At 44.0% G+C, this 15907-nt stretch overlaps 1 protein-coding gene across 1 annotated transcript in view; it reads left to right on the plus strand.

Annotated features, from left to right (window-relative positions):
• Positions 1–14325: 14325 nt before the first annotated feature.
• EI24 (EI24, autophagy associated transmembrane protein) overlaps positions 14326–15907 on the plus strand; it is a 25803-nt gene continuing 24221 nt past the window's right edge. Inside the window, exon 1 of the mRNA XM_023517345.1 lies at positions 14326–14340. The gene's annotated coding sequence lies outside the window, so the exon portion shown is untranslated. The remainder of the gene's footprint in view (positions 14341–15907) is intronic.

Genomic DNA, 15907 nt, shown 5'->3' on the forward strand with positions numbered 1-15907 from the left:
AAAAAAAAAGAAGGAACTGGAAGCTGAGGACTAGCATTCATATTGTTTTTCAACCATCACCACTATTTACCAACAGAAATTTTTTATCATCCCTAATGGAAATTCTGTATTCATTAAACACTTAACTCCCTCCCCTCAGCCTGTGGTAACCACTGTTCTACTTTGTGTCACTCTGAACTTGACTCCTCTAGGTACCTCATGTAAGTGGAATTATAGGATATTTGTTCTGTGGCATTTGACTTATTTCAGATACTGGGGATAATGCATAATGCCTTCAAGGTTTATCCCCATGGTGATAGTGTCAGAATTTCCCTCCTTGTTAAGGTTGAATATGATTCCATCATATGCATAGAATACATTTTATTTATCTATTCACCTGTCAATGGACATTTGGACTGTCTTTGCCTTTTGGCTATTGTGGGAAACGCTGCTATAAATGTTGATGTATAAATTCCAGCAAACATTGTTTGATTGCATTCTCTGACTAGAATGCAGTGCTAGAAGCTGGGGAGGTAAAAACAAAGTGCTTAGTGTACTGATTTCCAAACTCTGTGCTTGGGACTTGTAGTGGGTTGAATAGCATAACCCTAAAATTCATGTACTCAAAACCTCAGATTGAGCTCGGTGCCCATAGCTCAGTGGGTAGGGCACCAGCCACACGTACCAAGGGTGGTAGGTTTGAACCTGGCCTGGGCCTGCTAAAAATAATAATAATAATAGGGCGATGCCTGGGGCCATATACTGAGGGTGGCGGGTTCAAACCCGGCCCCATCTGAACTGCAACCAAAAATAGCTGGGCATTGTGGTGGGAGCTTATAGTTCCAGCTACTTGGGAGGCTGAGGCAAGAGAATCGCTGAAGCCCAAGAGTTTGAGGTTGCTATAAGCTATGATGCCACAGTACTCTACTGAGGGCGGCAGAGTAAGACTCTGTCTCAAAAAAAAAAAAAAGACAGTAGCGTAAAAATTGATACTAAATCAACTTCAAGAATAATTATAAGTTCCAGAATAGTTACCCTGTCACCTGAGAAAAACATTAAATACGTGAACTAGTTGACTAATAGAGTAAAAAATGAGATCCCTTAAAACACTGGAAATTCCTCTAAGTGCAAATGTGATGACAATTTTTTTTTTTTTTGCCATCCGAGAAGACAATTAGATATTTCAAGAAAGGAGAACCACAAATTTTAATAGCAAAAAGAAAATGAGTCCCATTGTGGCAAGCTTTTAGATCTACAATGGTCTGGGGAAAAAACCCAAAAGGTCATTTATCTTCAATTCTCCATGGCTACCAAGTGATTTCTCCACACCGATCAGCATATATCCTGGGTAAAGGAGGGACCACATAGGCTACTGTCGTCTCCTCTTCTCAGCAGGAAGACCTATCTCAACAATGTCATGGTGAAGGTCAACAGTGTCATGGTGGGGGTAGAGGGAAGGAAACTCAGGAAAACTCAGGAGATGGTTCACCTCTGGGAGCTCCTTTTTAGGTTACATTTTAGTTCTTGCAACTCTGAGATCAAGCAGGGACTTCATGTCTGTAAGCCCCTGAGGACTGACTCCCACTCCCCTCCATCTCAGGCTATGCTCTATTATCTGCTATCCCCAAGAGGCCCTGATATTCAGAGATGTGATGATTCAGAAACAAACTTGAAGAAATGGAAATGCCAAAGAACATTAACATTTTCCGGCACCAGTCTAGCCATGTAAAAATCACTTCACAACCAGCAAACCCCCAGAGGCCGGCATACCACGCCAATGCTGCCCTAGGCCACCGCTGTCCTCCTTAAGGCCTCAAATCTGACTCATGACAGCATTTTCAACCCTGAGAAAATGATGAGCAAAGAACCTACATTTCCGTCAAAGTCTTATTTAGCTATGATTTACATAAGCCAGTCTCTTCTAGCTGTCACATTCTACAAGGTGAGAGCTTAGCAACATTGAACACTAAGACCCGAGGAAGAGGTGTCCTGGGTTGGCAGTCAGCAAGGTTGCTCTGACGAAGACTCTGCTTGAGCAAACATTAGTCAGGCTCCCAAACCTTCCCCATGGCCCATCTGTGCCCTCCCTTGTAAAATCCAATCTTTAGCAAGGACTCCACAAAGTCAGTTTAGCAAGAAACCAGCCCCCCGCCCCTCCACCATCAATATCTGATCACCCTCAGTTATCTGATCGGGTACCTCCTCTTCCACCATCCTCCACGTGGTGTCTGAACATCCTGGCCCATCTTCAGCAAGAATCCTGTTAGGTTAGTTTAGCCACAATCCCCCTTAGCCCTGATGATTCCTCTTAGTAACTTCCCATTTTATGAACCCCTTCCATGCTCCTTTGCTATAAACTTTCACTTGCTTATGCTATATCAAAGCTGAACACAATCTTTCTCCCTTACTGCAAAATCCCATTGCAGTGGTCCCTATAGCTATCATAACTGTCCTGAATAAACTCTGCCATACCACACTTTAACAAGCATCATTGAATAATTTTCTCTTTGACAGCTCCCTTAAAAATATGTAGAGCAAATGATATCCTACAAAATTCTTGATATGGCATGGCGTTGTTTTCGGTTTCGTGGGGTTTTTTCTCCTTTATTAAATCATAACCATGTACATTAACGCACTTATGAGGTACCATGTGCTGATTTGATGTACAATGTGGTTTTCTGTTTTCAAGATAGGAGCTCACTCAGTTGTTACCCAGGCTAGAATTCAGTGGCATGACAATGGCTTACTGGAACCTCAACCACCTGGAGTAGCTTTTGTCGGGGTGAGGAGAGACCTCCCCTTTCCTCTGAAAGTTTCCTGAGAGATAAACTCACAATTAATGCAGATTAATAAGAGAAGGGTTTATTGGCAATGAGCATGGGGAGAATAACAGAACTCAGTATTCCAGTGGAGTTCAGATAGGTTTACATCCGTCCTTTTGGAAAGAAAGGGGAAATGAGGAGTATAGGTCATTCTGTTTGGGGGTGTTGCTAGGGAGGACAAGTGGGTGGGGAAACACATTGACTTACAAATGATTCTCTTAATTAATTAAACTAACCTGAGAGACAAGTATTATATTTAAGGGATTTGGGCCAGGTCTCGTTACATTCTTGATTACTTTTCCTGCAATATACAACGATAACAAGGAGGGTAAGGAAAGTTAATTGCCCTTTTGATATTTTATTTTTGTTACTTTATTTAATTATGTATCCATTCATTTTTATTTATTTATTTATTGTTTTGTAGAGACAGTCTCACTTTATCGCCCTCGGTAGAGTGTCGTGGCATCACACAGCTCACAGCAACTCCAACTCCTGGGCTTAGGCAATTCTCTTGCCTCAGCCTCTTGAGTAGCTGGGACTACAGGCGCCTGCCACAATGCCTGGCTATTTTTTGTTGCAGCTTGGCTGGGGCCAGGTTTGAACCTGCCACCCTCAGTATATGGCGCTGGCACCCTACCCACTGAGCCACAGGCACCGCCCTATCCATTCATTTATTTTTTCTATGGTGGAATCTCACTGTGTGGCCCTGGGTAGAGTGCTGTGGTGTCATAGCTCACATCTAACCTCAAACTCCTGGGCTCAAGAGATACTCCTGCCTCAGCCTCCCAAGTAGTTGGGACTACAGGCACCACAATGCCTGGCTAGTTTTTCTGTTTTCAGTAGAGACAGGGATCTTGCTCTTGTTCACACTGGTCTTAAACTCCTGCTTGGGAGAAGCAATCCACCCTCCTCAGCCTCCCACCACACCTGACCCCCTTGATTTTTTAAATGGTTATATAGATAGTGGGAAAGTCCCTTCCAATGTTTTTTGATCTTAAAGGGCCTATAATTCAAAATATGCTTTCTACCAAGGAGTCACATTTGGGGGTGAAATTTCTTGAGCTCCTTCACTTTGAAACTGGGTGTTGGAGAGCTGTGAGAAGAAAATTCCATTGTTGAGTATTGATCAGATCCCTGGGGCATGTGAGAAGTCGATGCTGCTGAACGCTGACTGCTCTCTTAGAAACACACAAAGCAGTTGGATAGAGAATGAAAATAAAACCAGAAGCTTTGAGAGGGCTGGCATCAGTAATCATTCAAAATTGTTGATTCGGTAGATTTGCATATTCAAATAAATCTGGATTCTTTCCAGGATAAGAATTTGATTGGGTATAATCATTGAACATGAACAGATTGAAAATGTATAAATCAAAGAAGGCTCATTTATTACCTATTAGAGAAAAAAAGATTATCCCACAATCTGATAGTGGCAACTTTCTTTACAGCTAAAAGAAATGAATAAACCTTGGGATTCCCTCCTTCCAATCCAGGTCTCTACGCCATACATCTTTTGTTGGTGACATGTTTAAATAAATGAGTATTGTGGAAGAACAGATTTAGGAGTCAGAGAGGGGCAGTGCCTGCGGCTCAGTGGGTAGAGCACCAGTCCCATATACCAAGGGTAGCGGATTCGAACCCCGCCCTGGCCAAACTGCAACAAAAAAATAGCCAGGTGTTGTGGTGGGCACCGGTAGTCCCAGCTACTCAGGAGGCTGAGGCAAGAGAATCGCCTAAGCCCAGGAGTTGGAGGTTTCTGTGAGCTGTGACACCATAGCACTCTACCAAGGTTGATAAAGTGAGACTCTGTCTCTAATAAATAAATAAATAAGAGTCAGAGAGACTCGAGTTAGTTTCTCTACTTTGCAGATGAGGAAATTTATTCTTTTTTTTTTTTTTGTATTTTTTAGGGGGAGGGAGAGAGAGTCTCACTTTCTTGCCCCTGATAGAGTGCTGTGGTATCATGGCTCACAGCAATCTCACACTGTTGGGCTCAAGAGATCCTCTTGCTCCAGTCTCCCAAGTAGCTGTAACTACAGGCGCCTGCCGCAACACCTGGCTATTTTTAGAGACAGGGTCTTGTTCTTGCTCAGGCTGGTCTCGAATTCATGAGTTCAAGCAATCCACCGGCCTCAGCCTCCTGGAGTACTGGGTTACAGGCGTGAGCCACTGTGCCCAGTCCAGGAAATTTATTCTTTTTTTTTTTTTTTTTTTTGAAACGGAGCCTCAAGCTATCCCCCTGGGTAGAGTGCCATGGCATCATGCTCACAGCAACCTCCAACTCCTGGGCTCAAGCGAGTCTCCTGCCTCAGCCTCCCAAGTAGCTGGGACTACAGGCACCCACCACGACGCCCGGCCATTTTTTGGTTGCAGCCATCATTGTTGTTTGGCGGGCCCGGGCTGGGGATTTGAACCCGCCACCTTAGGTGTATGTGGCTGGCGCCTTAGCCGCTTGAGCCACAGGCGCCGAGCCAGGAAATTTATTCTTAAGGACGTAAATTCACTCTTTCAGGCCACAACATGGAAGTAAGTGGGATTCAAATCCAGTTATGGACGTAGAGTGTTCCACAGTGGCCAACTAGAGGCATCTTCCCACCAGCCTCTCCCAGGAAGTTGGAAAAAAATGTGACTAGATAGACCTACCGTTTGACCCTGCAATCCCAATACTAGGTATCTACCCAAAAGAATAAAACACATTTTACCCAAAGGACATTTGCTCTCGAATGTTCACAGCAGCACAATTCACGATTGCAAAGATTGGGAACAACCCAGGGTTGTGAAGAGGGTCTGGCCACCTGTCACTGTCCAGTCAATAGGCAAAGACAGGGATTTAGTTCAACACACTTTATTGACAGAAGGCCAGTGAATCTGGAGAACAGCGAGAGTAGCCTCTCAAATCTCTTCTGCCTTCGTTACAAATTTAATAATTTTCACAATGAAATACAAGGAAACAAATCTAGACAATTTTAACTTTATCTGACAGAAAACAGCATCGAAGTAGTCTTCATTCTAACAACATAAGATGTTGGCTCGGTACCTGTGGCCCAAGCGGCTAAGATGCCAGCCACATACACCTGAGCTGGCGGGTTCGATTCCAGCTCCACCCGCCAAACAACAATGATGGCTGCAAGCAAAAAATAGCCCAGCGTTGTGGCAGGAGCCCGTAGCCCCAGGTACTTGGTGGGTGGAGGCAGGAGAATCGCTTGAGCCAGGAGTTGGAGGTTGCTGTGAGCTGTGATGCCATGGCATCTGCCCAATGCGACAGCTTGAGGCTCTGTCTCAGAAAAAATAAGCATAAGATGTTTAAACAACAGACAATAACTTTCATTCCATCAATATAGTAATAAAAGTAACCTTTAACAAAATAAGAGAATCATCAAAAAGTAACTTTTGCTCTCCCAAAGTCTTCTGAGACAAACATCGTCACGATCATGGTGAAAACTTAACTAGATAATCATGGAGGGTATGGGGAAGGCTGAACAGACTAGGTCAGCTGTACTGATTCAGCTCAGACTCCTTGCTTCCTGCCTTTGAAGTAGAGGTCCTTTGTCTCTAGTAGGTTTTGAGTTTCTTGTAGGAAGAAAACTCTTCTTCCACCAACTAAATTTGGGGCGGGGGGGGGGGCGGCCTGCAAATTAGCTGATAATAGATTAACAGGAGAAAAGACAAGGGTTTCTTCTTGTGTGGGGGAGTACAGAGTAAAAGGTAATTCCTGTACTAGTTTAATAAAAAAGGTAGTGGTAGTCAAGGCTTCATTGAGAAAGTATGGAAGATTCTATTGGACTTTTTTTTTTCTTTCTTTCTTTCTTTTTTTTTTTTTTGGCAGTTTTTTTTGGCCAGGGCTGGGTTTGAACCCACCACCTCCAGCATATGGGGGCAGTGCCCTACTCCTTTGAGCTACAGGCGCCACCCAGTTCTCTTGGACTTTTTCTCTCTGACCCTAATAGACAGTCTCCTTCCCTGGAGGAAGGTCCCTGCTGGAGCAGGATTTATGTCGGCTGGATTGTACCTCTGTGCTAGGAGTCAATCTTCTCCCAAACAGGGAGCTCCCCTGGAGGGGCACATTATACTGACAGCTGTATTTTGGGGAGTCTCTGCTGTAGTCAGATCAGGTTAAGTTCAGGTAAGATTTCTTTCTGCATCTGCTGGAGCTTACATGATTTCACTTCAAAGTCATCTTCATATCATTCTGGTGGGTTCTTGGTCCCTGTATTGGTTTGTTTCTGCTTTGACTACATTCCCAACCTTACTGCGAAGGTATGTTTCTTGCTTCTGGTGTTGCTTAGAAATGTCCTTGTCACCAGATGTATTTAATAAACGTGCTTGGGCTCTGAGAACCCCCACCCCCACCCCCACCCCCCGCCCAAAGCTCTGAGTGGTCTTTTGCCTGCACTGAAATTTAACATCAGAATGTTGTAAGGTCTTTTCCTCTGTGTCTCCCAGCCCCTGCTCCTTTTCTGGTGCTGCGGAGCCACCTTTCAGAACAGAAAAAAATCACTAGGTAGAGGTCTTCTGTCCTGTTGGGCTCATAGCCCTGTTTCAAGGTCCTCCTGAACTGGATTAGGGAGGACAGTTTGAACTCATCAGGGGTTTCTCATCAGCCAGCTGGCTGCCTTTCCTCTTCCTTCCCTCCCTCCCGCCCCCCAGCTGGAAGGAAGGCTGCTTCGCCCTCCCCTCTTCCTCAAGACTACTTCTCACGCCCCCCCCCCCTGCCTTTCTTATGGCTGTCAGGTTGCCATGCCAATAAGGTTCCCATGGTTACTCGGAAGAGCTGCTGCATTCCCACAGGCGGCGCCTACCTACAGAAAGAGAAAGGGAGACCATGTTGCCCTCAGGGCAGAAAAGGGGGTCCAGGTAGACAAAAGTGGTCTCAGCCCAGGAGATGGTGGCGGAGAGATCTTGCTTAGCTCAAGTTCTCCAGGCTGGACCTTCGACCGAATCCTCCTGCATTTACTCAACTTCTCTCTCCCCTAAACCTAGGGAGAGAAGTGCCTGGCACTAGTTCAAGTCTATTGTTTTGCCTGGTGTGGGATCCAAATAGACACCACATTGTGAGGATCATGTTAATATGTAAATATACTAATACATCTGTCTCTTTGGTCTAGCAGGGAGACCAGCAAAATGCGAAGCGGGCCCTGCTGCCTCCTCGGTTAGGGACCTTGTCACGGCATCTGCTTTTCCCTTACGGTGTTCCCCCCTCAACGCACTGTCTTCGGCCTTCCTATGTTTTGGTTCTTGGTTTTTTTTGAACAAAGTTTGTTTTTTCAAATAGAACACAACAACAAAAAATTATTGACGGTTCCAAAGTCAAAATATTTATTTCTTCTTTTTAAAAATGCATAGTTTTTAGGTAGTGTGGTGGCTCATGCCTGAAATCCTAGCACTTTGGGAGGCTAAGGGGGGAGGATTAAGGGGTTCAGATTAGGCGTTCAAGACCAGCCTGAGGGTGGCACCAGTAGCTCAAGGAGTAGGGCACTGGCTCCCATATACAAGAGGTGGGGGGTTCAAACCCGACCCTGGCCAAAAACTGCAAAAAATAAATAAATAAAGACCAGCCTGAGCAAAGCAAGACCCCGTCTCTCCTAAAAATCGAAAAATTAGCCAGGCATGGTGACATGCACCTGTAGTCCCAGCTACTAAGGAGGCTAAGGCAGGAGGATTGCTTAAACCCAAGAGTTTAAGGTTGCTGTGAGCTAGGCTGAGGACATGGCACTCTAGCCCAGGTGATGGAGTAAGATTCAGTCTCTCTCCCTCTCTCCCTCTCTATGTGTGTGTGTGTATATATATATAGTTTTTGTTGTTACTGGTTTATCTCACATAGTTGGTAAATGTTATTTCCAAAACACAGTTTATTGAGAATTTTGGTATGTTGTATTTTCTCTCTGTTTTTAACAGCTATAAAAATGAAAAATGGCAATTCTATTGCATGCACTGGCTTGAGCCTATAGTTTCAGCTACTCAGGTGGATCACTTGAGGCCAGGAGTTTGTGACCAGTGTGGGTGATAGATCCAAACAACCTTCACTTAAAAAAAAAAAAAAGAAATTCCTGGCATGGTGTCTATAGCTCAGTGAGTAGGACGCCAGCCACATACACCAGGGCTGGTGGGTGGTGGGTTCAAACCTGGCCCATGCCTGCTAAATGACAATGACAACTACAACCAAAAGCTAGCCGGGCGTTGTGGCAGGCACCTGTAGTCCCAGCTCCTTGGGAGACAGAGGCAGGAGAACTGCTTGAGCCCAAGAGTTTGAGGTTGCTGTGAACTATGATATCACGGCATTGTACTGAGGGCGACATAGTGAGACTCTATCTCAGAAAGAAAAAAAAAGAAATTCCTCTGAAAACAGTTACTGTATAATCCAGCAATTCGCTCCTAGCTAAGCATTTACCTCCCCCAAAGTAAAAACATGTATCTACATAAATGTCAAAAGAAACTCAAAGCACAGTAGTATTTCTTCGATCGATTTCTTCGATCAGTATAACTTAAGGGTGCCCCAGAAGTTTAACTACAGGTTCAAGTGTGCCATAAGATAAAAAAAGATTGAAAAACACTGCTATAGAGAAAGAAGTGTTGGTGGCACCTGTAGCTTAGTGGGCAGGGCGCCGGCCACGTACACCAAGGCTGGTGGGTTTCAATCCAGCCCAGGCCTGCTAAGCAACGATGACAACTGCAACAACAAAAAAAATAGCCAGGCATTGTGGCAGGTACCTGTAGTCCCAGCTACTTGAGAGGTTGAGGCAAGAGAATCGCTTAAGCCCAAGAGTTTGAGGTTGCTGTGAGCTGTGATACCAGGGCAATCTACCCAGGGTGACAAAGTGAGACTCTGTCTCAAAAACAAAAAAGAGAAGAGAGAAAGAAGATTTGCCTAGGCTAAAGGAATGAGGTAGGAATAGGAATGATGACTCAAGGACACAATTTACTGGGGGGTAGAGGGGGGGTTGCAAGAAAATAATCTAAAATTAGAACATGGGCCGGGCACGATGGCTCTGGGTTGTCTTGCTAGCACTCTGGGAGGCCCAGGAGGGTGTTCAGCTCAGCTGTTGAAGATTCTGAGCAAGAGCAAGACCTCATTTCTACTAAAATAGAAAAAGAAGCCAGGCCTAGTGGCACATGCCTATAGTCCCAGCTCCTACAAAGCTGAGGCAAGAGGATTGCTCAAGTACGAGAGTTGGAGGTTGCTGTGAGCTATGATGCCACGGCAGTCTACCCAGGTGGACAGGGTGGCACACTGTCTAAAATAAAATAAAATAAAATCATGGTGCTCGCTGCACAACTCCCTTAGTAAAAACCATTGAATAATATACTTTAAGTGGATGAACTATATTGTATGTATTGCTAGGTGCTAATAGCTCTGGTAGCCTCATGGTAAAAATCAGACAAAGCCCATTGGCCTGAATCTCTAGTTAATTAAAGAGAAATTCTTTTCAGCCTTTTCTAATTTTTAGGTTCAGCAAATTCAGCCCAAAACCTTCATTTTTAACTCTGGCATAAGCATACACTTCTTTAATTTCCTGGGTGTTGTCAAGGTGAAGGCCAGGGAAGGGAGACTGCTTTCCTAAACATTCATTGAGGGGGGATCTCCCCAAGCATCAGATTATGTTGCCCCGGGCAAGTTATTACTCTTTTGCATCAGCTTCCTCCTATCTGGATGGGGACAGTAATAAACACAATTCTTATTAGCTGTGTAAGAAAATTTGGAATAAGCAAAAGAGATTTACTGGTTTTCTCCAGCGGAAAACCAGCCATTGTTTAGAACTCACCTATGATATCACAGGAACTAGGAACTGCATACAAGGTCCAGCAAAAGTAGTGCCCTTTTGTGCTTGAGTGTGACATAGTTAATGCTACAGAATTACATGCTTATGATTTTGTAATAAAAGACTAGTATGCATTGGGCGGTGCCTGTGGCTCCAAAGGGTAGGGCACCGGCCCCATATGCTGGAGGTGGCAGGTTCAAACCCAGCCCTGGCCAAAAAAAAAAAAAAAGACTAGTATACATTACTAGCTCATAAAAGGCATTATTTGTGCTGTTACGTGTAATTTGCATTATTTGTATGTAATTCTGTAACATAACAGTATCACACTCAAGCGCAAACAGCATTACTTCTGGGGTACCCCATACTTGGTCTTTGTCCCCAGTTCCTGGCACAGACCTCCTAAAACCCTGGGAATTTCCTAAATATTAGGAATGTCTTTTGTTATTTATAACAAGCTCCTCCTCTCGACTCTACCTGAGTTGACATAAAGAATCTACGTGTCATATTTAATAGAGGAACATACATCTTATATAATGAGGTTACTCTCAGTGGGCCCCTAGATAGCTTCAGTGGCCTTTCCGCTTCTGTAGAATAGTTCTCTCATACCTTCCTTGGAAATTATTCTTGTCAAAAGACAAAACTACAACAAATTTAGTTTAAAGATTGCAGTTGGTTTCATTGCAATTCTAGAATTGCAACACTTCGTTCCGTAAAATAGAGCAAACCTTCCAATGAGTTGAGCACAGGAGGTTGAGCTTATACACAGAAAAAAGGCTGAAAAAAACAAAAATAAAGAACAAAAGTGGATTGGTCAATTCAAATTTACTTCCCTTATAAGGCAGGGATAAGGAGACAAAAGGATAGTATTACTTAACATCAAATTGCTTTGCTTTTTTGGTAAAAATTAAAACAGAAGGAACTTCATTATCATGTCTATTGAAGATTGAAACTGGCCTGTTTGGGAAATTAAGCTGTTATCTTTTTCTACTAATTTCCTGGGAGACCAGATTGCAACTCAGTTGCAGTTTGATGAGCCTGGATCACTCCCTTTTGATTTTTAATCTGGTCTCCTGGGGCCTGGAGTTTAGTTCAAAATGAGAGCCTTATTTGTGTGTGTGTGTGTGTGTGTGTGTGTTTTGTTTTGTTTTGTTTTGTTTGAGACAGACTCTCACTCTATTGTGCTGGGTAAAGTACTGTGGCATCATAGCTCACAGCAACCTCAGATTCTTGGGCTCAAGCAATTCTCTTGCCTTAGCCTCCCAAGTAGCTGGGACTATAGACATCTACCATAATGCCCAGCTATTTTTAAAGATGGAGTCTCCCTCTTGCTCAACTCCTGATCTCAAGTAATCCACCTGCCTTGGCCTTCCGGAGTGTTAGGATTATAGGCGTGAACCACTATGCCCAGCCTAAATGATAGACTTTTATATTTTTGTTTAACATCCTTTAACACTTGTTATCTTTCTGTTTCTGGTAAAAGAAGGAGAACTTACAATCCTAGGCTTTTTCCAGTACACTGCAAACTTTTTCAGTTAAATTGAGAGGAAAGGCGTTTATTTTACCAAAGTTTCCAACATAGGTTTATTTTATTTTTCAACTATACCTCTAGTAACCACAGCAAAAGAAATTTGACTTTGAAGGCCCAGCGCAGTGGCTCACGCTTAGAATCCTAGTACTCTGGGAGGCCTAAGCAGGTGGATTGCTTGAGCTCAGGAATTTGAAACCAGCCTGAGCAAGAGTGAGACCCCTGTCTCTAAAAATAGCCTGGCATTGTGGCGGATTCCTGTAGTCCCACCTACTTGTAAGGCGGAGGCAAGAGAATCGCTTGATCCCAGGAGTTTGACATTTCTGTGAGCAATGATGCTACAGCACTCTATCAAGGGCGACAAAATGAGACTCTATTTAAAAATAAACAAACAAACAAAAAAGAAAAACAGAAATTTGGCTTTTAAATGTCCGATATGAAGAGTGAATGATGAGCTTACCTTTATTGGGTAATTCATATGTTTCAGGCACTATTTACAATATTTTCTTTGCTTTATTCCTATGATATAAGTACTGAGACCAGGAACACTTTTCTCTCACACTCAGCCTTAGCGCTGAGAACACACACACTGTCTAAAATAAAAAGACTTTACTATTTTACTGTCTTTATTAGCATTACTTTGCTTTCTCTAACTGTCTTGCGTAAGCAAATGGCTTGATTGTGCATTACAGGCATTTCTCAAAAGACCCAGCAGCTCTTCAACAGAAAGCATCAATAGATAGTCTGCATACTACAATTCTTTGAACCCAAGCCAAAAAATCCAGTGCTAGATACCCGCTGTGACATGCAGGGACTGTGAAAGAATCCAGTCAGGGAGACACCTGTAGCTCAGTGGGTAAGGAGCTGGCCATATACATTGAGGCTGGCGGGTTCAAACCCAGCCCGGGCCAGCTAAAACAGCAATGACAACTACAACCAAAAAATAGCCGGGCATTGTGGTGGGCGCCTGTAGCCCCAGCTACTTGGGAGGCCGAGGCAAGAGAATTGCTTGAGCCCAAGTGTGAGCTGTGATGCTACAGCACTCTACCCAGGGCGACAGTTGGAGACATTGTCCTAAAAATAAAAATAAAAATAAAAAAAGGAAAAGAAAGAAAGAATCCAGTCACAAAGGGCCATATATTTTATAACTCCATTTATCTGGACCAGACTAGGAAAGTAGAACAGACAGATCTGTAGAGGCAGAAAATAGATTGGTTCTTGCCTAGTGATATTGGTGGTGGGAGGGGTTTGGGGAATGGGAGAGTGACTGGAAGGGGATAGGGGGTTTCTGTTTGGAATAATGAAAATGTTCTAAAGGGTATTGTAGGTTTGGTTGCCCAACTCTGAATATATTGAAAACCACTGAATCATATACCCTCTATGAGTGAATTATATGGTATGTGAATTATATCTTAATAAAGTTGTTTTCTTAAAAGATTCTTAATTTTTTTTTTTTCGCAACAGAGTTTTACTCTGTCACCCTGAGTAGAGTGCTCTGACATCACAGCTCACAGCAACCTCAAACTCTTGGGCTCAAGAGATCCTCCTGCCTCAGCCTCCAAATTAGCTAGGACTACAGGTGCATGCCTCCATGCCTGGCTAATTTTTCTATTTTTAGTAGCGATGGGGTATTGTTGGTCAGGCTGGTCTGGAATTCCTGAGCTCAGGTGATCCACCTGCCTTGCCCTTCCAGAGTCTTAGGATTATAGGTATAAGCCATCAGGAAGGACATGAGAAGATCTTAGGTGTGCTGCCAAAAATTTTAAATATAGTTAATTTGGTTTGGCGCCTGTAGCACAACCGTTATGGCACTGGCCACGTGCACTGAGGCTGTTGGGATCAAAACGGGCCCAGGGCCAGCTAAACAACACTAACTGCAGCAACAATAAAAGAAAAAATAGCCAGGCGTGTGGCAGGTGCATGTAGTCCCAATACAAGATTCCACTACTCAGGGCTGGACAGGGACTCCCTCCCCCCCTTTCTCTAGGCCCAGGTGAGCTCAGAAATCAGACCCCCATTTCCAGGCACAAATAGGCTGCCTTTTTCAGGACATACCCTCTGGCCTCTAATAAGATCATGAACAAAGCAGCCTGGATGGTTTTTTGGGTGGTTCCTCCTTGAGTAGGGAGCATACTCCCTAATCACTTCTGAGAGACAAAAACTGTAAAGGACCTGATAACCTTGCCCTAGTGGAGGAAGAAGTACCTTCATTCATTGTTTTTTTTTTTTTTTTAGACAGAGCCTCAAGCTATCCCCCTGGGTAGAGTGCCGTGGCATCACAGCTCACAGCAACCTCCAACTCCTGGGCTCAAGCGAGTCTCCTGCCTCCGCCTCCCAAGTAGCTGGGACCACAGGTGCCCACCACAACGCCTGGTTATTTTTTGGTTGCAGCTGTCATTGTTGTTTGGCGGGTCCTGGCTGGATTCGAACCTGCCACCTTAGGTGTATGTGGCTGGCGCCTTAGCCACTTGAGCCACAGGTGCCAAGCCCCTTCATTCATTGTTAATGCACTTATTAACTTTGAGAAGATGTTTTTCCACGACCAAGTCCTGGCCAAGTGTAATTCTCAAGACCTATTACCCCTAGATAAAGAGCCCACGTAGAGACTCCCCAGTTAGTTAGTTCTTTCCTCCTTCCAGAAGCTCTGGTGCTTTTTACTTCTGTATTCCTTTCTGTCTAATAAAAATCCTATCTTACCACTGATCTGTGGTCCCTGGGTTCATTCTTTGAATCCCCGAGACCAGGGACCTACAGAGGAAGAAATTCTGGTATCAGTTTCAGCTACTTGGGAAGCTGAGGCAAGAGAATTGCTTAAGCCCAAGACTTTGAGGTTGCTGTGAGCTGTGTCTACCAAGGGTGACACAGTGAGACCCTGTCTCTAAATAATAATAATAATAAAATTATTTTCAAAAGAAGTTCAAACCACAGTAAGTATATATGTGTTTTGTTTTGTTTTTTTACTTTTTTTTTTCTTTTTACCAACATTAAGTGTGTTGGAAGTTTTACTATAGATTCAGGTGTGGCTTAGATTAAAAAAGGTTGAAAAACGTTACCCTAAAGTATGGTGCTTTGGCATGCTGTGTACTTTTGAATTAAAAGAAATTAGACTTTAGCAGCTGCCTCAGGACTGAAGACTTTCTTTCTTTCTTTTTTGAGATAGTTTCACTTTGTGGCCCTCAGTAGAGTGCTGTGGTATCACAGCTCACAGCAACCTCCATTGTTTGGCAGGCCTGGGCTGGATTCAAACCTGCTAGCTCTGGGTGTATGTGGCTGGCATCCTAGCCACTGAGCTACAGGCCCAGAGCCAGGACTAAAGATTTTTTTGTTTGTTTGTTTTGGAGACAGTGTCTCACTTTTATCAACTTGGGCTTAAGCGATTCTCTTGCCTGAGACTCCGGAGTACCTGGGACTATAGGCACCTGCCACAACGCCCTTTTTGTTGCAATTTTGGCTGGGGCCAGGTTTGAACCTACCACCCTCAGTATATGGGGCTGGTGCCCTACTCTCTGAGCCATAGGTGCCGCCCAGACCAAAGCCTTTCTAACCTTGTCTGGTTTCTCTAACCCCAAGTACCAGGAGGTTCATTCAGGGAAACTTCCTGCTCTGGCAGAGGAAACTTCTTTCTTTTCTTTTCTTTTCTTTTTTTTTTTGAGACAGAGCCTCAAGCTATTCCCCTGGGTAAAGTGCCATGGCATCACAGCTCACAGCAACCTCCAACTCCTGAGCTCAAGCGAGTCTCCTGCCTCAGCTTCCCAAGTAGCTGGGACCACAGGCGCCTGCCACAACACTTGGCTATTTTTTGGTTGCAGCCGTCATTGTTGTTTGGC

Source organism: Otolemur garnettii, unplaced genomic scaffold, assembly GCF_000181295.1.
Source record: "Otolemur garnettii isolate 467f Iridium unplaced genomic scaffold, OtoGar3 scaffold00108, whole genome shotgun sequence".
Taxonomy (NCBI): Eukaryota; Metazoa; Chordata; class Mammalia; order Primates; family Galagidae; genus Otolemur; species Otolemur garnettii.